The 14,628-nt window shown below is 35.1% G+C and overlaps 1 non-coding gene across 1 annotated transcript; it reads right to left on the bottom strand.

Moving 5' to 3' along the window:
• Positions 1-10,582: 10,582 nt before the first annotated feature.
• LOC121218935 (small nucleolar RNA R71) lies at positions 10,583-10,689 on the bottom strand. Its single transcript, XR_005915416.1, has one exon. It is a non-coding gene; the product is annotated as a small nucleolar RNA R71 (small nucleolar RNA).
• Positions 10,690-14,628: the final 3,939 nt, after the last annotated feature.

The raw sequence follows: 14,628 nt of genomic DNA, 5'->3' as shown, positions 1-14,628 counted from the left end.
GGAACAATAGACACATTAACTCGATCAAGGATACTTAATCCAACCACAAAATCATAGTCATCAAGTGGTATTACCTTAATAGATGCCTTACCGGTCCAATCGCCAAGTTAGAGATCCACTCCTTTTGAAACCCCTTGATTGGAACACTTTCTGAGTTCACCGTTTTAATTTGACCCGGCTCTTTTTTAATCTTGAGGCCAATTTTATGAGGAGTACCTTCGGACATGAACAAATCACATGCACCTGTGTCGACAAGCGCATTTAATTTTTTGCCAACCACCATGATGTCTACAAATATCAGCCCCTGACCCGTCTTGTCTTCGACACCCCCTAGTATCGAACCAAGATTGTTATCCTCCACACCTAACTCCACTTTTACTTCCATAGCAGAGAGTGTGGCCTTCTTTGGACAATCTTTGATCATATGTAGGCCATCACAATGGAAGCAACTTATAAGCCCACTCTTCTTTTAGTCCCAAGGCTTCTTACCATTTCCATTCCTAGTGGGCCTTTCTTTGTCTCCCCCACTATTGCCCTTTGGATTGAATTTGGGCTTAGAAGACTCAGGCTTGTCTTTTTTCCCACCAAATTTAGCAAAATATTCTGCTATAAACATAGCCTTGGTAAGCTCTTGAACTCCTCAGCGTTGCAACTATTGTTCCACCCATGGTATCAACCCATCCATGAAGGAAAAGAACGCCTCTTTCTCACCCATATCTGAGATTTGAAGTATAAGTTCGCTAAACTCCCACACATACTCCCTTATTGTGCCTTATTGCGCAAGCCGACCAAACTTTGCCTGAGCCTCATCCTCAACATACTCTAGATAAAAGTATGCTTTGAACTCACATTGGAACTCCTCCCAAGTCCCAATTTCGATCCCACCACGTCTCACATCGGTGGCCCTACGATGCCACCACAACAAAGCAACATCAGTAAGATAAATAGCTAAAATAATTACCTTAGTGGCATCGTCCGTAATGCCTTTGGCATAGAAGTATTGTTCGATTCCCCATAGAAAATTGTCTACATCTCTTGTAGACCTTGTTCCCTTAAACTCCTTATGCTTGGGAAAATCCACACTGGGCTTGGGTGCGACAACAACTAACCCTCCATTTCCCAAAGTAACTTTGTAGATTGTGAGTTCACCTTTGAACTTTGAAATCTCCTCTTTCAAGGCCTTCATCATAGCCTCAATGGCATCATCCCTACCAATCATCGTCATCATAGCCTCAATGGCATCATCTCCACCAGTCATCTTTTCAACATAGTCCAACACATACTCTTTTGAATTACTCCTTCATGGACTGTAACCCATCAGTGAACCTATCATCAACATCATTAATCCTCTCCTAGGTATCCCCCACGGATTCCTCGAGAGTGATGACTCGATCTTCCAAAGTTGAGAGTATGTCCCTTGAACGACGAACTTCCCTAGCCCTCCCATGGCTCTCCATTCCTTTAAAATTCTCAGCAACTTCTTTCGATATCTTTCAAGATTACCTTTGAACTCTAGCTCAGATACCAACTATCACGAACTTAGATTTTTCCCACGCGATCCGTGCGGCCTTAGGCAGTTCCGTCAGTCACAAATGCTTAAGTCAGCCTAACTCACAACAATGGAAGATTCAACAGAATTCTTCTAAGGCACCCTCGAGGAACAACAGAAGAACGAAATAAGAACGAACTCGAAAGATGAACAAAAGCCATAGAAAAGTAAGAACACTTGAGAGCAAAGTTTGAGTGACTACTCTCAAAATTCTATTAATAACTGAATGAATTACAATGAGAGGGAGAGGTCTCTATTTACAGTTGAGCCTTCCCAAAATCAATGGTATAAATCAAAGTACATCAATGGCTAAGATTAAAAGCTATCTAGATATCAAATCTATAAGATTAAAGAATCGTATCTTCTAAAGATTACATTTAATGTCTAGGATCACATATCTTTGAAGATCACATATCTTTGAAAATCACATTCCATATTTGCCAAGCTTTGGAGATGGGCTTTCAATCTCTCCAAGCAATGGGCTATTCCGTTCGAGCCAAATGACCTCCTTTGAACTCGATGGATCGTACAAGTTTGTCATGGTTGCGGGCTCCCATGCGCAACCCATAACACTTGCCCCCTTAAAATGGAAAGTTATTCATTTAGGTCATTTAAAATTTTTAAAATTTAAATTAGTAAATGTAATATCGCACTTGGGCCCCCTAAAAATATAAATGTTTGATTTAATTCTTTAGAAATTATAAAGATATAATCTATAAAAATGGTGAAATTACATTTTTTGCATCATAAAAATTACAATTTAATTTCGAACCCTCTAAAATAATTTTTTGGTTTCGCACCTACTCGATAGTAGCTAGAGCTTTTCTTTGGGTGAGTGAAAACTAGGGTCAAGATAATTTGAGATTTTTAAAATTTTCAAATTGAAAAACTATAATATAATAATATTAATTACTGAGGTTTGGATTGTATCTTTAATAAAATTTAAAAATATAATTTCATTTAATTATTAAATATTTATATAAAATAGAAATATTTTACTGAAATAATATTTTAACTAAAATTTATTATTTTTATTTATCCTAGGAATAGAACTAATTTAATCAAAATTTAAGACAAAGAACGCTTATACAAAACTAATTTAGAAAATAGTGTGCTTTATACTTTATGGTTGTTATAATAGATTAAATGTTGTTATGGGTGTAAAAATAAAACATAAAAAAAAGGTTCTACAAAAAACTTGGTCATTATAATGAAATATTGTTATAAAAAGTGATTGTTGTAGAGAGCGTTGACTGTATATGTTATACCACACCGCCACCTAGACACGTGTTAGAAAGACTAAAGGTGCTAACCTCCTCTTTGACCCCACCTGAGACAATATCTTAGTTCACCCTCCGTCCTAATCAAATCAAAGGAATGATATCATTTTGTTGTCAGAACCACTCGCTTTCTGATGACGAGATAAGCACCCACTTCTTAGGCACTCGTGTAACACCCCGATACTCAACCCAATTATCGGGTCCGAGCTACAAGATGTCATATTAGTTGATGGAGCAACTATGATCAATCTGTATTTGATTTATACTAACAAATGATTAATTTTCAAATAATACATACATACAATACAATATAGATCCGTTCCCAGATCGTATATGAGCTTACAAAATCCCTATTGCTAACCTAATGTCGAATTAGGATCAAAATGTAAAGAATTCAAAATATCGGGTTGACGTCATGACATTAGGAGTTCCTTATCACGATGCCACATACTGGCTTGGTCTCATCGTGACCTTGAATATATGTCATCGCAATGTAATTCTTTGTTTCATCTCGTTGCGATGTGACTTACAATTTCTAAAACGTTCAAATTGCTATAATTAAGCTCCACCTAGAAAACAAAATTCAATTCAAATGTATAACATTTCAACCAATTATGCTATCCTCAATTCCACATTTCTAACATATCTTTTCACATATGCATTAAAATTCATAAAGATACATTTGAAATCATTCACTTGTGATAATTTTTAACTCTTACCATATTGTCAAGTTCTTTCACATAAAGATCACTAAGATGGTGATGTTTCAAGGAATTCCAGCAAATGCCAATCTCTAGTACAAAAATCAACCCAATTGACATTTTCAAATTACCATTTCTAACATTATAAATTCATAAGTTCACACATTATACCAAAACCGACTTCACCTAGGTACATGTTGTATAACGAACAAAAAGAGACTTTAAAAACAATGATGAGTCTGAGATCTCTAACTGGATTTTGGAGTCACTACTTGGGACCTCGAGATGTACCTAAACCTGAGTACAGGAAACAAATCGTACCCTGAGCGACAGTGGTATTTTAATGATTCAAATTAATATAACATAGGTTATAATCAATTGCATACAATCTATTTGCTTTCTACTGTCAACCAATTTATGCATATCTCATGTCAAATCTCATCCAATGCATCAATATAAACATATGCTACAAGTATACCAAATGCATTTTATGAATTATCTATACATTACTTTAATTAGCCAAACTAAATTAACATGTCAAACTAGCTTACCAATGTCAATGATAGTAGCATTTCTATTCAATTTATAACCTTTGATCATATCACATTTCATTTCCAAATAGAATCATTTTATTTATTTTCTCTCCATATTGGCCCTTAGGCTCGTTAAACTAGTTCGCATGATCTTTAACATGCTAACGATAACCAATTATCGTATATATGTACCAGTAGTACAATTCCATAGCATTTAATCATTTCCAAGAATAATATAACCAATACCTAATTTATATCCCTATTAACGTGACTCAAACTTGAATGGATACACAAATTCCAACCAACACGCCAATTTGGCACCCAGTGCCTCATCGAAACGTCTGAAGCAAATAGATTGCACCCATGGCCCATCGATCTAATAGAAATAATAGTTGTTCCCAGCACTCAATGAAACGTTTGAAGGAAAATGTGCCCAACATTCATTGACATATAGTGAAGTAACTCGTACTCAATCTATCATATGACATGCCAACTATATCCGACTTTGCCTAAACAGTTAATAGGGTAACCGATTTTCCAATTTCATTATATAGTTAGATTCACATCCTATAAATCTTAGTTTATCATCAATTCATCATTTCATCAAGTCATATAACATGTTTCAACACCATTTCATACCAAATATCATAAATCATTAAGTTATGCTACTTTTCATTTTATTCAATTTAGTCCTCTATCTCGATAATCAATCCCAATAATAGAAATTCAATTCAAGTAACCATCTTCAAATCACCTCTGTATCATATTATGCAAAACATCATGAATATGTAACAATTACATTGATCTTGAATCATAGAAATACAAAATGATAGTTCGCGTCACTCGTCGTCAGCTCTCACCTTTCCTTTCCCTCTCGACGACCCTGCTTCATCTTTAACTATGAATAGTAATTACATAATGCACAATATCAAATTCCATGTCAAATTACATTCAATTAAAATTTTCAGTTTATTCAATTAGAAATTTCAATTTCTTCAATTTAGTATCTAAAATCGAGACTAGCTTAATTTTCGATCTAGAGCTTCAAAATAAAATCCGATTTCACATTTATTCATTATGGATCTCCTACTTTCTATTCCTACAAAAATTTCATAATAGTTTTTATTTTATTTAATTTGGTTTATAATGTACAAAACTAACAATTAAGTTTTACAATTAAGTCATTTTCATAAACTAAGTTTAATTTCTATCAAATTCACACCAAATTCATCCATTTCTCAACAAGGGCATCTTTCAAAAACTTTAACAATTTTACAAATTGGTACATGAGCTAGTTAAATCAAGCTCCCATGATTCAATTTCCATAAAAATAAAAGAAAAATGACTAGGAACTTACTTGAAATTGGATGGCCGAATGTTTGAAACCCAAAATATTCTTCTTTTATTTTTGTTCTTTGGCTTTCACAGCTTAGTGAAGAAGATAATAACATCTTCCACTAAGCTTTGGTTTTCATATTAATACTATTTCATTAATTAATTTTAATTAGCTTAAATAATCTAGTTTAATCAAATTTAATCATGTTTAAGCTAAGTTAATGACATCCAACATCATCATCCACTATCAACTATTAAAAAGTAGTTTATTATCCATTTTGGTTCTTGGCATAATTTCTATTTAAGCCCCCAAGCTTATTCCTAATTAAAAATCTATAGCAATTAAATTTTTATAATTTAGTCGCTAGGCTTTCATTAAGCATAATTTTAGCTAAATTACCTATCTAAATTTCAATTTGTTTATACAATAACTCCATAAATATTCCTATTTTATATTTACGGAGTTGGTTTATAGAAACGAGGTTCCAAAACCGCAGTTTCTAGTACCACTAGAAACCGAGTCATTACAACTCTTCTTTTAGGTGTAAACACCCCTAAGTGTGAAAACATTCTCAAGATAATGAGGGGCCCACTTGGTCATAACAACCTTGTACTAATCGAATAAATAACAAGATAGGCCCCACTATGAATATCATTTACACAATTGTTTGAACTGAGTATTTATCCTGCCACGTCTAGCTAGTGCACAAGAGAACCTCTCAAATACTCTTCCAAGTATGAAGAAGGGATCAATTTTATAGCCCCTAATTTACTCTACCCAAATACTCTCTCTCAACAATCAGCCTGTCCTCTTGTTCCTTTATGGCTCTCCATCTCTATAGGTGAACCAGCCTCTATAGAACCACCATTTACTCCTTACTCTCCTCCCTTGTTGTAGCCTATATCAACAATATATATAAGTGCCTTTATATAGGTATCTTCTGGACATTCATGGGACGAGTCAAGGGTTATTGTGGACATGTTTGCTTCTATGTGCTTCTTAAGTGACATGCCATCTTGCCAAAGTATTCAACCTACATGGTGGTGAATAATTAGGAAAGGTCTTTTCTCATTGTCTAGTAGAGACCTTCACGAGGTGTGTGTTTGGTGGGGTTTCCAGTAGAGGATGGTAAAGGACAATAAATCTTGGCTAGATTTATAGCCAAAGACAAACTGTAAAAGGGATACAAATTAACTTAATAATTTTTGTTTTAGTAATTTTGTTACAAGGATTAAAGGTAAGAGTTATTTAAAAATTGAATTAGATATTAATATTATTTAAATACTTGAATATATGTAAGTTAAATTGACAGCTCAATTTTGATTTTTAGCATCCACATTTAATTGTCGAATTTTACCGTGGCATTGGGGGCAATTTTTTTTTAAATCATTGGGTAGGTTTGATTCATTTGATGGCACATACTTGGCAATAGCCTTAAGGGGTACAAAAGCATAGCTAGAGACAATAGATATCAACTTCACAAACTTGCATGACAACTCCTAATAAAGCATTAAAAACCCTTCTCTCCCCTTCCCTAAGGACATATATTTTAATGCCTTGCTGTTAAATATGGAAATGGACTCTGGACCAGAACTCATAACTATAGTCGACAGCGATACCTCACACTTTCAATAAAAAAAAAAGAAAGATAAAGAAGAAATTGCATCTCCTTCGATATGACCCCATCAATCCATCACCGTTTCCATGAATCTAAATTCTTTTAAATTCCTTTATATATTTATAGATAACTATCTTTTATGTGGATGAGTTGTCGAGATATGCCTGCTTGGAGTGCATTACATCGTAGCAACGTCCAAGTGGCGTGGAAATTAATAATGGAAGAAGATATCTAGCTAAAAACAAAAGGGGAGGGAACGATGGGATCATAAATATATATATACAAAAATTTACTTATATATGATTATTTATCAAGCCTTCATTAAAATGTCTACTGCCATGCATATTGGTCAGTAATAAGTCCCCACAAGAGCTTATCAAAATTAAAATATCTATGACTATTATATGTATATAAAATATGGGGATGGTCCCCCATGTATTGATTGATTCTATTTCCTTTGGGTACTCCTTTTCTCTTTCTCTTTTTTTTGGGGGGTTGATTAGATCTATACAATGAAATATCGTTTTTTTTTTTGGTATTTGAAAGAAAATTTTACTGTGACTCTTTGTTAACTGTCGTGTCTAAAAACCAGGTGTTACTTTTAAAAATATTAAGGGTTTAGGTAGATAATTAATGAAGGAATTTCATGTTTTAATCATATTACGTTGTTCTTGGCTGGCTCCGTTTATAGACTTTACTTGTATGACCGTTTGGAAATTATAAACATAAATATAATCGCACAATTGGATTTATTTATTAAGCTATTTCCTTTTCTTTTTTTATGGAATGAAAGGGAAGGAGATTTGTGGAATGGTTCATTGGCCGAGAGTCATAAAGAAGATTCTCAAGGTTGAAGAAGATGAGAACTAAGATTAGAGGAATTTAAAAGCAACATTTATAGATTACATGCTATCTCTTGATTGGTGGGTTGTTAATAAAGTCTTATAGTCCAGTTCTTTCTCATTAGGTTGATGATGTGATTTGATGAGGCATGATTATTGGGTATATGTGCGACAAGTAACAATAATCTTGTTGGTGAGCTTGGAGAGGCCTGCTGACTTGGCGTAGCCTTTTTCTTCAGCGAGATATAGCCTAGTGAAGTACATCCAACAATTGTTCCCCCATTAAAGGGAAGGTTATAAAGTGACCTCTTTTAAGAGAAAATGGTATTGGTGAGGTACTTAGAAGTGTGGTGTAGTGTTATTGTTGCGTGTAAATAACGTAAATGTACAAGTGTACATGTCGATTCAAGTAATATAATGATGAGAGAGTATCGTCTCCACAAGGATCAGAAGTTGATTTGAATTGGTAAGTATAACTGAAGATTTAAAGAATGAAATCCTGCAAAAGGAACAAAGTATAAATTGGTGAAGGGAATTAATGATTGAACTAATAATATCAATTATAACTAAAAAATGACCCAACAATCTAAATGTCGTGGCAATTCACAAGGAACAAGTAGAGAGTATTTCTACTGTTGAATGATAAAGGTTGGAATTACCCAGGGAATATTTTCATAACAAAATAATGCCTTAGCAAAGTTACGACTAAACTACTTCCCAAATATTTACTACTGCAATTTACTTCTTCCGAGAGTAAAACTCTAATTATTATTCAGTGTCTGTGTATGCCTACAAAATGAAAACCCAACTAACATTCTATACCTGTACAGGTCGCATCTTCTATGTCTAGAGTGTTGTGAATATTCTTTTGAGTACTCACCTGTATCAATCAATTAATAATCTGATGTATTTAACCCATTCAGATTCAAATCCATCTTAGTTCATAACATGCAATCAACTATATTTAGAGCTTGCATACATTCTAAATAAACAAGAATCGAAAGAAAAAGTAAATTTAATCATAAGCATATCATGGGCATTATAGTTAATTCAATATTCACCCAAATAATTCCAACCCAAAGATAATTAGCTCATGGGTTGGGTAATGAAATCAAAAATTAAATCATTCACCAACATACTTCAAGTTTCACGAATCACAGAATTCAAAACCAAGAAAACAGAACAAAGGCAGGACTCCAGGAAGTTCTCGCTGCACTCTAACTTATTCAGATTCTAAGCAAAACCCAAGGCAGATTTCTCTTCCCTTTCTTCACGTATGTGATCTCCCCTTCTTTAGCTTCTCCTTTCTTCTTCTCTTCTAAATTCCTCCATCATATTCTGTTGCAAAGAGAGTAACTACTCTCTTTCTTTTCTTTTTCTCTTCACAAACAGTTTTTAATCAGTGAATGTTTAATCATTTAAGGTAGCTGAGGGTTAGATTAGCAACGGTATCTGACGATACATTTGCCTTGCATAACTTGCAACATTATTGTGATTAAACTGTTTCAAGGTAAGGATATTTTGTTACCTCACATAGTCTTTTATGTGCTTATTAAATCGAGTTAATTGTTTGAATTGACATAGGGATACATACAAGAGATTATTTCGATTTAATAAGTATGTATGTACAATAACATATTTACCTATTAAGATTTGTTTAATCGATTGAATTGACATAGGGATATAGTCAAGAGATAAATGGATTTTGGTAAGTGAGTATGTTCATAAGTTAGCAAATTACCTAGTTTTTGTGAACTTATTCGTAACAATATAAACATGAGTTTAATAATTCTAAGTTAAAAAATGTAATTAATCTAACACAATTATGTCATCTTAATTAAAATCATATTTTGAAATCATGCATTTGAGATTTATCTATTTAGTTTACTTAGTTTAAAATCTTATTTTTTAATCACCCTCTTCAAACAAAATATTTTTCTTCACCAAAGTGTTTTAAATAGCATTCATTAATAATTCTTTTCACAGTCCCTGTGAGTACGATAACTTGACATTTACTTGTCACTTTATTACTTGTTGCGATTGTGTACACTTACACATTTCTGTCATTCCAAGTTTCTAAAAAAGTCATTATTTGTGAAGTTATTAGTTTTGCATTTTGGTTTATTTTTCTGTTCAAATTTTAACTTAGTTAATTTTTCTATGATTATTTAAGGTGTTTACGAGTATTGACCGAATCATTAATTTACTCCCTATAGACCCTAAGATTGAACGAACTTTTCGACAGCGAAGAAGACAAGCAAGTCAGAGAAGGACTGAAGAGATGAACTTCGAAATTTCAAATCAAGGAAACGGAGCAAACCTTGCTCAAAATCCTATCCTTATTGCTGATGATAGGGATAGAGCTTTAAGACAGTATACTGTGCTAGTGTTTCATGATCTTAATCCGAGTCTTAGGAGACCCGAAATTGAGGCACAATAGTTTGAGGTGAAGCCAGTCATGATCCAGATGCTTCAGACAGTGGGCCAATTCAGTGGAATGCCTACTGAAGATCCTCACCTACACTTAAGACTATTTATAGAGGTAAGCGATTCTTTCAAGTTAGCCGGAATACCTGAAGATGCATTACAATTGAAGTTATTCCCATATTCACTAAGGGACAGAGCTCGAGCTTAGTTGAACTCATTACCACCAAACTCAATTTCAACATGGCAAGAGTTAGCAGAAAAATTCCTTATGAAGTATTTCCCCTAGCAAGAATGCTAAGTTGAGGAACGAGATAACTACTTTCCAACAAAAGGATGATGAGTCATTGTATGAGGCATGGGAAAGGTACAGAGAATTATTATAGAAGTTCCCTCATTAGGGAATACAATATTGCATACAACTTGAGATATTTTATAATGTCTCAATGCTCACACGAGGATGGTAGTGGATGCTTCTGCTAATGGTGCTCTCCTTGCTAATTCTTATAATAAGGCTTATGAAATCATTGAGAGGATTGCCAGCAACAATTATCAATGGCCAACTAATCGAGCAGCATCAGGAAAACGAGCCGCTGATACATGAAGTAGACGTTCTTACTTCACTAACATCTCAAGTATCATCAATATCCTCAATGTTAAAAAGTCTTACTATTAATGGGTGTAATAGTTTTTCAGAACAGCCACTGAATCAATTTGAAAATGTAGCCTATGTTTATTATGGGGAAGGATATTTGTTCAAAGAATGTCCATCGAACCTAGAATCTATGTATTACATGGGTAATCAGAACCATAATCGATGAAGGCAAGGGCTGCAATCCAATTTCTATAACTCATCATTGCGAAACCACCCGAATTTTTCCTAGAGTAACAAAGAGCAAGAACCAGTAACAACTATGTCCAACCTAGATCGACCCAGCCACCTAGTTTTTCCCAACAAGCTCAGAAACCAACCCAAGTTGAACCATCCAATAGCCTAGAGAATCTATTGAAGGCATACATGGTGAAAAATGATGCCTCTCTAAGGAATTCGGAGAACAAGTGGGCCAGCTTGCAACTGAACTCAGAAACTGACCACGAGGTGTTTTACCTAGTGATACGGAGAATCCAAGGAATCTAAGGAAGGAGAATTGTAAAGCGTTAACATTGAGCAGCAGAAAGACTTTAGAGCCCAATTCCGTTAAAGTTGAGAAGGAGCCCGCTGACGCTCAAGACTCAAAGGAAGTTCAACCGAGTGTTGAAATTCTAGTTTCATCGAAAATTAAATCTGTAAAATCTGACAAGGTAACTTCTGAACCAGCTAATTCTAATCAAGTAATAACTCCGTTAGATGTAGAATTGACACAAAAAATTAATCAACCGGTTCCAGTAAAGAAACCTCCACCACCCTACCCTCAAAGACTTCAGAAATAGAAGTAGGAAATTCAATTCAAGAAGTTCCTAGACGTACTCAAGCAACTTCATATCAACATCCTGTTGGTTGGAACAATTGAACAAATACCGAACTACGTCAAATTCATGAAGGATATCTTATCTAAAAAATAAATGCTTGGAGAATTTCAGACGATAGCCCTAACGAATGAATCCAGTGCATATCTTCAAGGCAAACTACCCTCAAAATTCAAGGATCCTGAATGTTTTACCATACCTTGCAATATTGGAGCAACATATTGTGGTAAGGCATTATGTGAATTGGGTGCGAGTATAAATTTGATGTCCATGTCAATATTTTGTAAGTTGGGGATAGGTGAAGTTAGACCTACTACGGTTACACTTCAATTAGCAGATCGATCCTTAGCACATCTAGAAGGAAAAATCGATGATGTATTGGTACGTGTAGACAAATTTCTCTTTCCTACTGATCTGGTGATTCTAGACTTTGAAGCAATGAAAGAGGTGTCAATCATCATAGGTAGACCATTCCTAGCAACTTGAAAGACCCTTATTGATGTGCAGAAGGGCGAGCTTACTATACGTGTTCAGGATAATTAGGTAACATTTCACGTTTTTAAGTCCATGCAATTTTCTGACACAATTGATGATTGCTCTGCAATGTCTGATTTAGAGGATTTAATCGTGGAGAAGGAACTCAATTATGTTGAGGATCCATTGGAACAAATTTTGACATCAGATCCTCCAAATGATGAATAAGGGGATGAATCCTTAGCTTTGTTAGAAGCTAATCAAAGGAGATTTAATTCGCAATCCCGCTTTAAATCTTTGGAGTTAGAGAAAAGGGATTATGCCCAACCAAAAGTGTCAATCGAGGAGCCACCTAAATTAGAACTAAAGGTACTTCCCTCTCATTTGAAATATGTTTATTTAGGTAACTCTTTTACTCTGTCTGTGATTGTTTCAGCAGAATTAACTACTAAGCAAGAAGAGAACTCATATCGGTGTTGAAACAATTCAAGAAGGCTATTGGATTGACCATAGTCGATATTCACAGAATTAGTCTATCTGTATGCATGCATAAGATTATCTTAGAAGATGGCGAAAAAGGGATGGTTGATAGACAACTAAGACTAAACCCCCATCATGAAGGACGTAATCAAGAAAGAAATCATCAAGTGGTTAGATGCGGTTATAATTTACCCCATCTCAGATAGTTTATGGGTAAGTACGGTCCAGTGCATGCCAAAGAAAGGAGGTATCACGATCATTGAAAATGAGAATAATGAGTTGATATCAACTAGAAAAAGCAAAGGTATTGTTCTAGGGTATCAGATAATAAGACATGGAATCGAGGTATATAAAGTAAAGGTAGATGTTATTGAGAAATCCCCACCTCCAATATCTGTAAAGGGTGTTAGGAGCTTTTTGGGCCACGTCGGTTTCTATCGAAGATTCATCAAGGACTTTTCCAAAGTTCCTAAACCCTTATGCAAATTATTGGAGAAGGACACGGCGTTCAAATTTGATGAGGAGTGCTTAAGAGCTTTCAACAATTTGACGATTCGATTTGTCTCAGCACCCATAATAGTCACACCAGATTGGGATTTGCCATTTGAATTTATGTGTGACACAAGTGACTTCGCAATCGGAGCTATCATGGGTCAGCGAAGGAACAAAGTTTTTCATCCCATCTACTATGCGGGTCAAACTCTTACAGGAGCTCAACTGAATTACACGGTAACTGAAAAAGAGTTACTTGCTATTGTGTTTGCTTTTGACAAGTTTCGATCTTATCTTATAAGTACCAAAGTGACTGTTTATACGGACCACTCGACAATTAAGTATTTACTTGCCAAGAAAGACGCTAAGTCGAGACTGATCAGATGGGTATTTCTACTTCAAGAGTTCAATCTAGAAATTCAAGATCGAAAGGGAGTGGAAAACTAAGTAGCAGACCACTTGTCCAGATTGGAGCCGAAAGAAGGGAACTCTCCTCTTATACCAATTCGAGAGACGTTTCTAGATAAACACATACGAAAGGTAAATTATATCCATAATACCCCTTGGTTTACTGATATTGCTAACTTTATAGCTTGTGGTTTGATGTCGATTGATAAGACGTATCATCAAAAGAAAAAGTTTCTCCACGATCTGAAGTACTATATCTGGGAAGAACCGTATTTGTTTAAAAACTGTACGGATCAAATGATCAGGAGATACGTGGCAGAAGATGAAGTACATAAGATTTAATACCATTGTCACTCAGCTTCGAGTGGGGGACACTTCGGAGGTACAATTACTGCAGCTAAGGTATTGCAAGTCGGATTCTTTTGGCCAACACTATTCAAAGATGCATATGCTTACGTAAAGAGTTGTGATCGATGTCAAAGGGTCAAAAATGTCACCAACAAAAATGAGATACCTCGAACAAACATCGTTGAGGTAGAATTATTCGATGTTTGGGGTATTAAATTTCTAGGTCCTTTCCCTCCGTATTTTGGTCACAAGTACATATTAGTAGCAGTAGACTATGTGTCTAAGTGGGTTGAGGCAGAGGCATATCCAACAAATGATACTAAGGTTGTAATGAAGTTTTTGCAGAAACATGTGTTCACAAGGTTTGGAACCCCAAGAGCCATCATCAGTGATGAAGGGTCCCATTTTGTGAACAAGTGGTTGAAATGGTTATTAGATAAACATAGAGTGAAGCATAAGGTTGCCACAGCTTACCATCCGCGGATGAATAGCCAAGCTGAACTAGCAAACAAGGAGATCAAAGGCATACTTGAGAAGGTAGTTTGCCCGAACCGACGAGATTGGTCCAAAAGACTGGATGATGCTTTATGGGCTTACAGGACAGCATACAAGACACCTTTAGGGATGTCACCCTATAGGTTAGTCTTTGGGAAAGCCTGTCATCTACCCTTGGAGT

The sequence above is a fragment of the Gossypium hirsutum genome, chromosome D06 (genome assembly GCF_007990345.1).
Source record: "Gossypium hirsutum isolate 1008001.06 chromosome D06, Gossypium_hirsutum_v2.1, whole genome shotgun sequence".
Classification (NCBI taxonomy): Eukaryota; Viridiplantae; Streptophyta; class Magnoliopsida; order Malvales; family Malvaceae; genus Gossypium; species Gossypium hirsutum.
This window is presented reverse-complemented; position numbering and strand designations above follow the sequence as displayed.